The sequence below is a fragment of the Condylura cristata genome, unplaced genomic scaffold, assembly GCF_000260355.1.
Source record: "Condylura cristata isolate star-nosed mole 26May11 unplaced genomic scaffold, ConCri1.0 scaffold00012, whole genome shotgun sequence".
Taxonomy (NCBI): domain Eukaryota; kingdom Metazoa; phylum Chordata; class Mammalia; order Eulipotyphla; family Talpidae; genus Condylura; species Condylura cristata.
Window position 1 is genome coordinate 12530625 of NW_004567113.1, and position 10934 is coordinate 12541558.

A 10934-nucleotide genomic window follows, 5' to 3' on the forward strand; every position below is an offset into this window, starting at 1 on the left:
AAAAAAAAAAAAAACACTAATTCAAGGGAAATTATGCACTCCTATGTTTATTGCAGCAGTATTTACAATAGCCAAATTATGGAATCAACTTAGTGTCTCAAAACAGGTAAGAAGGTCAGAAAGATGGAATATAGGATGGCATACTACTCTGCTTTTACAAAAGATAAACTCTCGCCATTTGTGACACCATGATTGGAGTTGAAGGGGATTGTGTTAAGCAAAATAAGTCAGAAGGAAAAAAGACAAAATCCAGGTATTGTGAGATACAGAGAAACAAGACAAAGGCCCAGATGAGGCCAAAGCAGTTACAGTCCTTAAACCAACTGTGTAACTGAGGCGACCAGAGTGAGAGAAAAAAGTGAGACAGCACCTCATGGACCCCGGTGGAGGGTGGCGGATGCATTTTAGGGAGTGTGGTGAGGTAACAACACCTGAAGGGGAGATCCTATACCTCCAAAACATAATCAAAGTTATCAATCAATGTCACCTCAATAAAATATTTAAAATTTAAGGACTTAATTTGATGTTCAACAAATCATCAGCAAACTATTGTGCAAAAAGAAGAACAAAACACCTGCTAACTCTGTTCAAAGTTAGCCATAATTGAGTTTTTGAGTGGAAACTCATTTGGCCTTAAGATTATCTACACTAGTTGAACTGAGATATTGAGAAATTTTTTTGCCATATAGGTCTATGGGGATTATATCATATGTTCAATGGAAAATATCTAAAGAAGAATAAAAATTTGAAGAGCATATTAACTGACTTAATTTATGATCTCCTAATTTAGCAAAATTGCTAAAGCAATTCTATGAATTACAATAGCATGTTTAGTATCTTTTTTATCTTTCAGAAATCTTATTTTTTTTTCATCTGAACTTTGAACATGCTCTGTCTGTGGAGAAATGGACTGAGGAACAAGCAGAATATTAAACACCAGCTTATATATCTCCCCAGGGAGTCTTCTGCTAATATTATACATTGCAACAACATTGCTTGAATGGTTTATTAATGGCAGCAAAACAGAGTGAATGCTACATACAATGATCATAACAATAAGGGTTATTTATACTCTGCCTAACTGCCAGATAGCTTTAGAAGCCTTACAAAGATACACTTAAACCACTAGCAATACAAAATAAAAATGGAACAAACTGCCTTTGGATATGAGAAAGAATCAAGATGATATGTTTTTCTGTTTCAGGAAAATTAAACTGTGGAGAGTTAATCAAGAATTCTAAATTTATAGATATTTGTCCCTCCCTTTATTTCAGAATTTGAATTACATGCCCAGACATCATTTCAAGTAAACAGGAAATTTTGAACTTAAAAAGAATTTATCAATGTACCCAACCCAAATCCCAGTGTATCTCATTATTTCCAGTTCATGAACTTCCTCCTAAACCTTCGATCCTAAAAAGTCAGCTATGGAGTAAAGAGAGAGAAAAAAAAGGGAAGCACATAGTGAAGATGAAATAAGAACAAGTGACCATTTTCTCACTCATAAACTCTGTCTATACTATACTATATATATAATATACTATACATACTGACTATACTATATAATGACTTCTTTGTGTACCACACACGACCACCCAACTCTGAAGTGAAATATCAGTAATGCATCCATCAGGCAAAATGTCTTGTAGTAAAAATATGCATTCGGTCTGAGTCTTTATAGAAACATCAAGTTGACCATACCTAATGAGAAATAAATTCCTAAGCTGGAATATATCTTTCATTATTTCTGTCTCTGGTGAATCCTTTCACTGCCCCTGTAGCTCTGGCTTATACCCCCAGTTCTGTATGCATAAATAAATCTTAAAAAAAAAAAAAAGAATATTTTACATCCCTAACTTAAATGATCTTTATATTCTGATGCATTTTTAGTCAGTTTTCACCAATAACTTGAAATTTTTGTGATTTATATTCTAAGAAAAATAGATTTTTATTATCAGTGGTATTTTTATTTGTTAAATTGAGTGATGGGTGAAGGTACGTAGATTTGGATGAACTGGGATGGAGATAAATTACTCTGGGTAAGAAAGATCCAAGTGTTGAGGACCAGAATTGAGAGATGTTGCAATTATAGGAAAGAAGTGAAGAGTGAAAGACGTGAAGTGAAAGAAGCCCAGGAGCAGAGGACCAAGCAGAGACATAAAACGACTTGCAGTAACAAAGCTGGAGTCCTGAGATGTGCTTCTCTGTCCTTCTGCTCAGGAAAAATCTGTGTGGCTGCATTCCTCACGAGCCACCGCCTGTGTAGGTCATGTTCCTCCTGAGGAATGCGAAGAAATACAGAATTGTGCTTAGAGACTAGTTAGTATGTGAAAGGAGCGAATTGGGAAAAAGAAGTGAAGACAGCAAAAATTGGGGGAGGGGGGAAGGGATGGTGAGAACAAAAACCACATTTGAAGGCAGACATTATACAGGCTATATCATACACACCATCCTCTATTTTAAAGATTTATTTCTTCATACAGAACTGGGGTACAGGCCAGAGGCTCAGGGGCAGCGAGAGGCCTCACCAGAGACAGAGTGGGGAACAGAACAGGCAGATCCACGAAGTACACTGCTGAGGGGAGCAGCGGGCGGGTCAGAAGAGGTCTGCCACGCCATGTAGTCTGCTCCGGGGCAGGCGGGAATCGAACTCATGCAGAAGTGGCTTTTAGCTTCTCAGTGCTGCGCTTTAACCCGCTGCGCCACCAGGGAGGGCCTCATATTCTTTTTAATGATCAGTATCGAATGCTGTGTAGGAAATTTATATACAGGTTTTTTTACAGACTTTTACATACAGGAAATTTATATAAATGTATTAGGAATCTTGTGGTAATAGGTAACAGAAATGAACCAAATGAAAAACAAAGCCTCTCTTTCCCGGCTTCTATATATCAAAGCTCAAAATAATTGACCACTATCTTTTACACATTTCTGAACCAATTACTATGTCTAAGAATGTTCAGTAACCTGAATAACCCAACACTGAATTGCCTTGTGAAATTATTTAAAATTTTGAAGTGCATTTCATCTTATAGTCACTTTGTTTGCCTCCCTAGCTATAGTATAAGCATCTTTGGGATATAAATTAAATATTATTATGCTTTAAGTCTTCATGTCTATAATACTACATAAAATATAATAGGCACTAAATAAAAATTCGAGAAAAAAAAATGAATATTCCAGGCCATTTGCATTTTCCCTTTCTCCAGTGCTCACCTGTCCCATCCTCTCTCCTTCAAGTCTACTCCCTTCTTATATTTCCTCGAGAATAAATGATTAATCTGTGAGCAATCACTATTGTCATTTTTTTTTAAGATTTTTTTTTTAAGATTTATTTATTTGTACATACAGAACTGTAGTACAGGCCAGAGGCTCAGGGGCGGTAAGAGGATTCACCAGAGACAGAGTGGGGAACAGAACAGGCAGATCCACGAAGTACACTGCTGAGGGGAGCAGTGGGCGGGTCACGCCATGTGGTCACCTCCGGGGCAAGCGGGAATCGAACTGCTTCTCAGTGCAGTATTTTAACCCGCTGCACCACCAGGGAGGGCCACTATTGTCATTTTTAAGATCTTCTCAGAAGCTTGTATAAGAGATTGGTTGAATATATTTTATGAACAAATTGATATAATGTATAATAGTAGTAAATTTATGATGAAAGAGCCTTAGGACATGTTCTCAGGTAGAAAGGAGTAAGTGTAAGTGTTGCTTTTAATTTTATTACTTCCATTTAACCTCTAACTTCAAATATTCTTTTTCTCTCCAACCTAATAATTATACTTAACTTGGAAACATTTACAAATTTCAAGTTGATACCAGGCACTTGAGAATTTACTAGCTGCAAAATACTGTGTAACTGTAGCTTATGAACTCATCCAAAATTCTGATTGATTTGTGCCTTGCTAACTATCCCTATTCATCATTCTACATTTAACTACTATGAAGTTTTATTGAGGTTGCCAAAAGACAGTGTTGATTATAAAATAAAGGAAAAAAGTATAAGTTGAGGCCCTCCCTGGTGGCGCAGTGGATTAAAGCACTGAACTAAGAAGCTTAAGCCACTTCCGCATGAGTTCGATTCCCACCTTCCCTGGAGGAGATCCACATGGTGTGGCAGACCTCTCCTGACCCACCCACTGCTCCCCTCAGCAGTGTACTTCATCGACCTGCCTGTTCTGCTCCCCACTCTGTCTCTGGTAAAACCTCTCACCCTCCCCATCTCTGGCCTGTACCCCAGTTCTGTATAAATAAATAAATAATTTTTTTTTAAAAAAATTACAAGTTGAAATATGTTGACATGTTTTTCATCTAAGATATCTCCACATAAAAAAAAAGTTGGTGTGTTGATTTGGATAACTGATGAGTGTATTTATGCTTCTGTTTATCTTTTTTCATGTGCACTATGTTTGTATTTCATAATAACAGGGGTTCAAAGAAAGAATGACTTAAATGAGAAAGAAGTATATTTCTTAATCACAAAAAAGTTTAGCTAAACTTTCCAGCACTGGTTTTTCCCTAATGGTCAGGGACCCAATTCCATCCTGTTTCCCTAGGAGCCTTCCAGTCTCAGCTCCATGTTCACATCCAGTCAGGAGGAGGCAGAATCATTCCTTTGAACAGGGTATGAACTCTTTCCAGTAAGGCCATAATGTGAAAATTGCATCTATCACTTCTGCCTGTTTTTCACTAGCCAGTATCTAGTTACATTGCTTCAAGATACATGGGCACATCATCGTTAGCTAGCTAGTGGCCTGGTGCTCAAGTAGGTATCTCTTATTGTATATGATCTCTAAGAAGGGGAGAATAAATATTGGGGGAAAACAGAGGCTCTGCCATGGTGTTTTTCTTTGTTCCTTTAATAACAGAAGATTTCTGTTCCAATCACTTAGATTGGAACTAAAGATTCAAATTGTCGTAAAGTCTTTGTAACTGAGTCACCACAGCACTAGTAGCCTGGTTTGCTACAGTCTTGATGATGTTGAACATGGACGATCACACAGCAATTCTCCCAACTTCCCTAAGATAAGGTGAAAGAGCAGAGGTGAAAGCGCATCTTGTGTCATGGCAGCACAATGGGGTTTTACTTTACAACTTGAACTCAGTAAAGAAAACGACTCTGCAAGAAACAATGCCAGGTGTTCTTCTCAATACCACTGCTCTCAACAAAACACTGATAATGGCAGAGCACAATCCCAAAGAAAACTTGACAAATGAGGATCAAAAATAAGGCATCATGTATCTCTTCCTGGAGTTGACAAGTACAAAAGAACTAACTACATTTCAGGTGATGTTCAAGAGAAATGAGACTTCTGGGGGGAAAAATCAGCATCCAAAAATCACATTTCAGAGTTTAATATAAAGTCTCATGATGTCACGGCAGACTTTTAAATATAGTGAGGTAAAAGAATGCACCAGATCCTCAAAGCCTCCTGTTCGCTGACACATGTCCTGAAGCCTTCAGGAAAGCAAAGGGGGCTGGCTGACAGACACCATCTGGGGTAGCAACAATTAGAAAGAGTTATTGGATACCACTCTTTGCAGATTCTTTGTAAATTGCTATATATACTTTATCTATAGTTTTCATTGTCCTTTAATTTAGTCATTATCAACAGCCTGCTGTGTCTTCTTATTATACAGTCACAAAGCAAAGAACCCATCCTACCAAGCATTTGACTATGGGAAATTTACTCTCCAGGTTTATTTCCACAAGTTCACAAAAATAAATGAACTTAATATTTGTTATTACAATAGAGTGTGTGTGGTCACTGAAAGGAAAAAGCATATATATATATATATATATATATATACATGATTTTATTTATACTGGTAGAAATTCACAAATGCATATAAGTTTTCTAAAATTTCTAAAAGACTTAGGGACATTGGGAAGAGAAATTTTTTTGACCTTATCACATTCTGTTCTATTATTATTATTTTACCATACATAACAAATTTGATTTTTAATTAACTAATAAAAATAATTTCTCTGGTTCCTCCCCAGTGGTTAGGATGTACCACTGCAAGCTGGCTGCAGCTGCTTCAGTGCAAGCTGGATCCCCGGTCCTCGAGGTGATCCGCTTGGCAAGTCAGACCTCTCCTGACCTGCCCACTGCTCCCCTCAGCAGTGTATTTCACAGATCAGCCTGTTCTGCCCCCACCCCACTCTGTCTCTGGTGAATCTTCTCACCGTCCCTACACCTCTGGCTTGTACCCCAATTCTATACACATAAATATCTTTAAAAAAAAATTCTCCAAGGAATTGTGATCTATAAATATCTGAATTAAGAAAACCCTCCGACCCCGAACTGGGTGTCAAGAATGGACAGCAACACATCAGCACTGTCCCCATAAAGAACTGTGACTTTACGGGATCCTTTTTCTCTCTGGTTCTGCCACATCTTCCTCAGGCACCTACAGATCCTCAGACTTAACGTTGCCTGTATTTCATTAATCATCCTTAATGTAAATCAAGTTTTCTTTCCTCCATTATAAAAAAGGAACTTCAGATACCTCATATGCTCCCACCCGGCAAACATGTAAGTCACAGAAAATGCCTCAGAAGTGTAAGGAGACCAGTGAGCCCATCCTTGGACTAAGACCCACAGGAGTCTACCTTTCTGGAATGAGCTCTGGAAGGGTAAAGTTTGCCAGTTCCTTTTCTGGCTGTACCACATCTTTGTGGCAAACCTATACAATGCATAGATTTTCCTCTATGTTTAGTTCTTTCACCTATACTATTGTTGCCACAGTTTGTCTGTCTCATTTGGATTTTGTTAATGAGTGAATGGAAAACTTTTATAAAGAACCTAAACATGGCCCTGCCTGGTGGCGCAGTGGGTTAAAGCACAGTGCTAAGAAACTAAAGCCACTTCCACATGAGTTTGAACCCCACCCGTCCTGGAGGTGACCCACATGGTGCGGCAGGCCTCTACTAACAGCCTGCTGCTCCCCTCAGCAATGTATTTCAGTAGATCTGCCTGTTCTACTCCCCACTCTGTCTCTGGTAAATCCTCTCACCTCCCCTGCACCTCTAGCCTGTATCCCAGTTCTGTATGCATAAAAAATAAATCTTAAAAAAAAAGAAAGAACCTAAACATAATCCAATGATCCTGATAGCCTCAGACAACCAGGCAAATACACTTTTTTTTCTATGAGATGATCAAGCCCTGCTCTGGGTTATGTTAGTCTATACATCTATCAATGTTGACAGGTTAGAATATATTTTATTTTCTATTGAAGTTAGAGTGAAGAGAAAACATAATTGAGACTCCTAATCATTTGCCATCATAGAACCTGGGTCAACAATTCAAGTCAATATTTATTGGAAGTCCACTGCAGAGGAGCCTCCCTTGTGGCACAGGGGTTAAGTCTCAGTGCTATGAAGCTAATGACAGCCACTGGATCATGAGTTCGATCCCTGGCCCAAGAACTAATCCACAAGTGCAGCGGACCTCTGCTATCTCTCCTGCTGCTCCCCTCAGCAGGATATTTCAGAAGATCTACCTGTTCTTTCCTCACTCTGCCTCTGGTGAATCCTCTCACTCCCTGCACCTTTGGCCTACATCCCAGTTCTTGTATGCATAAATAAATAAAATAAATCTTTTTTTAAAAGTCTACTATATAAAAAACACCAGCTGAAAAATATTTTAGTCCTTCATTTCTTAACTTCTAGAAGCTCATTTATGAAGACATGTCAAAAGAAAATATGCTTTGGGACCTCCCTGGTGGCACAGTGGGTTAAAGCACAACACTAAGAAGCTAAAGCCACTTCAGCATGAGTTTGATCACCACTCACAGAAGTGACCCACATGGCAGACAGACCTGGCCCACCCACTGCTCCCCTCAGCAGTGTACTTCATCAGCAGACCTGTTCTGCTCCCCGCTGTCTCTGGTGAATCCTCTCACCAATCCTGCACCTCTGGCCTGTACCCCAATTCTATATGAATAAATAAATAAATCTTTAAAGAAAAAAAAGGAAATATGCTTTAATAAAGAACCAAATAGTACATTTATGTAAGTGTATAAAAGGGAAAATAATTTCAATGGAGGGAACCCTCAGATCTTTTAGAAGAGATATCATTTATATAAAACTTTATTTTGAAAGAGAACTTTGAAGGAAAGAGTTCTCAAAAATCAGACTCAACTTGAGAGCAAAGATGTGTGTTGCGTTGACAATACCACACTGACAGGTGCAGAGCAAGCTGTAGGAAGAAGATGTTCCTGAAGAGCAAGATCCTGGCCATTTTATTGCTAGAATGATTATACAGCATCAGCTGTGAGGGAAAAGAGACCACAAGAAAAAGGAGGGATGAAACTAGAAAACTGCTGTCATCTATAGCATCTGGGATTGTGAGTCTGCCCTCCAGGCACTTCTTATCTGCTTGACGACTCAGTGTTGTAATTAAGATCAAGTTCTCCAGCCAGGGTTTCAATCTTATCAACAATATGTTCCACTGATCAGCTTCTGTGGTCCCTATGATACACTAGTCCTCAGACATCCTGGAAGGTCCAGTGACCTCTGGGAGTATGCACCAGTCCTCAGCCTCCAGGGCATTCCCGGTCATACCTCATGATGCATACCCTTCCCAGGGTGATCAAGCTTTCTGCTCTTGATTAATTTGAAAGACATCTTGTAAGGTTTATGACTGATTGACCAGGCAGTTTTGACCTTGTATAGGAATGCAGAAGAGGAGGTAGCAAAGTGGTGGCTGAACAGGCCACTTAGGAGTAGCAGACCCACAGATGTGGAAACAGGAAAATGCAGCATATATTTGGGGAAAATATATTCCTTTCTTTGCTAAAGCTGCCATAAGAGAATGCCATAGGCTGGGACTCTTAAACAGCACAAGTTTGTTTCTCATAGTTCCAGAGATTAGAAATCCAAGGATGAAGTAAATGGCAAGTTAAGTTTCTTCTGAAACCAAACTTCTGTTACAGGACAGGAAGAGAGTACCCCCCAGAACTCCCAAACCTGCCTGCTCTAAATAGGTCCTGCCATCTGCTGCATCAAGACAAAATATATAGTGCTTTAGTGGAAAGAAACTTCAATACAGTTAGTGTGCAATACAGAAAAGACAAAGCATATGGTTTCTAAGTCAAACACCCAAAGTGGACAAAAGTCCAATCAAATAGGATTGGCCCAAAACAAGGACTGAAAACCCTCCACAAGTCTAAAGCAGCTTCCAGCGAGGACCATAGATAAGGGTCAGAAATGGCCAGATATGTCTGAAAGGAAAAGAGCAAAATCAAAATCAAGATAAAGCTGCCATTGTTAACTTCCTTACAGGTCTCTCACCCACATGTTTCACCCAGTCCAGGACCAAAAGTCAGGCACTTTTTCTTCACCTCTCTCTGCTCCCTGTCTCCTTCTTGCTCTCCCGCCTACTTCTTCCCTTCCCCAGTCTCCTGTCTAGATTCTTCTCCCTTCTCAGATTCCCCACCTTCCTTCTGGTGGGGCAGGGAACCTGGAATCTCCCCTTTTCCTGGGACCACTGTGTTGTAATCATCCCTTTTAATTTTCATACCACCATCTCTATGGTGGCCACAGATTTTTAGGGTGCAGCCTTAGATGACAGTCTTTTTCAGGTTCTCGTCTATGAAAAAGAAACAACAATTAGTGAGCAACATTGTCCATGAATGTCCAGTATGACCATCTGGTGAGACCAACCTTGTTCTTGAAGCCTACACAGACCATGTCAAAAGTCCACTCTGAGCCTAAACGGAGTGTTCCAACAAAGCTAACTAAAATTGCTGTTTGATTATTCTGCTCTGTGACTTTATGCAAAGATAGTAAAATGGTGTGAAAATAAATTTAGCTTGCAAATTTTTGCTGTACTGTTGGATAAAATTGGGACCAAGGTGGAGAGAACTTGTTTTTAGGAACGTTAAACCAGTTTTTAAGATTTTTTTTTCTCCCTGTGATTTTAATATATAGTTGTTTGGTTTCAGCCAATGCCTCCAGATGTTTTTATTCTGGCACGGACATATAAACTATTTTCCAAGAATGGAGGACTTTTGCTTGGCACACTGGACAATATCTAGAGGCTGACTATAGTTTTTCTTCCAAACTGGAATCCTGAAAAATTACCATCAGAGGCTGTACCCCGGCATCCACTCATTTGTCCATCACCATAGAAATGGTGACAAAAAGTGAAAGTGGGAAATTGTTAGGAGGAAAAGGTATCCTGAAAAAATTGGTTCTATGAACCCCACCCTCACCTCATGCTAGACCAAAGATATCCAAGACACCAGAACGACAAATCCCATAGTGTCATGATTACCAAAGAGAGAGCTGCTGGGACCTGATGGTGAAGTTAAGTAGCCAAGTTTGGTACAAAGGCAGACATGTGGGTCTGAGGATCTCTTGGTTTTCACCAGCTTTTACTTTGCTATTGGGGTTCCAACTCAGCGGCACTGGTAGGACACATTCACCAGTTTATCTCTCTCTTCTTCCCTGAGTTATTCATTTCTTCATTTCATAAATGAACCCTTTATTAACTTTTTTGTATGTGCAACAGTTTAGTCTTGATATAATCCCGCTTAGGTGTGTGGGTGAGGACCCACAGTCAGGCAACCCATTTCATATTGGGGTTGCCCTGTAACACTTCTTGGCTTATAGATAGCTGCTTTCTCCCTGTACTTTCACTCAGCCTTCCCTCTGTATACCTTCCCCTTTCCTTGTGTAAGGGGCTATGAACAATTTCCAAGTTTCTTCTTAGAAGGACACCAGTCACATCAGACAAGCGCCCGTTCTAATGACCTATTAAAACTCCTGTTCTTCGGCCCTCCCTGGTGGCGCAGCTGGTTAAAGCACAGCACAAAGAAGCTTAAACCACTTCCGCATGAGTTCCATCCCTGCCTGCCCCGGAGGTGACCACATGGCGTGGCAGACCTCTCCTGACCCGCCCGCTGCTCCCCTCAGCAGTGTACTTCAT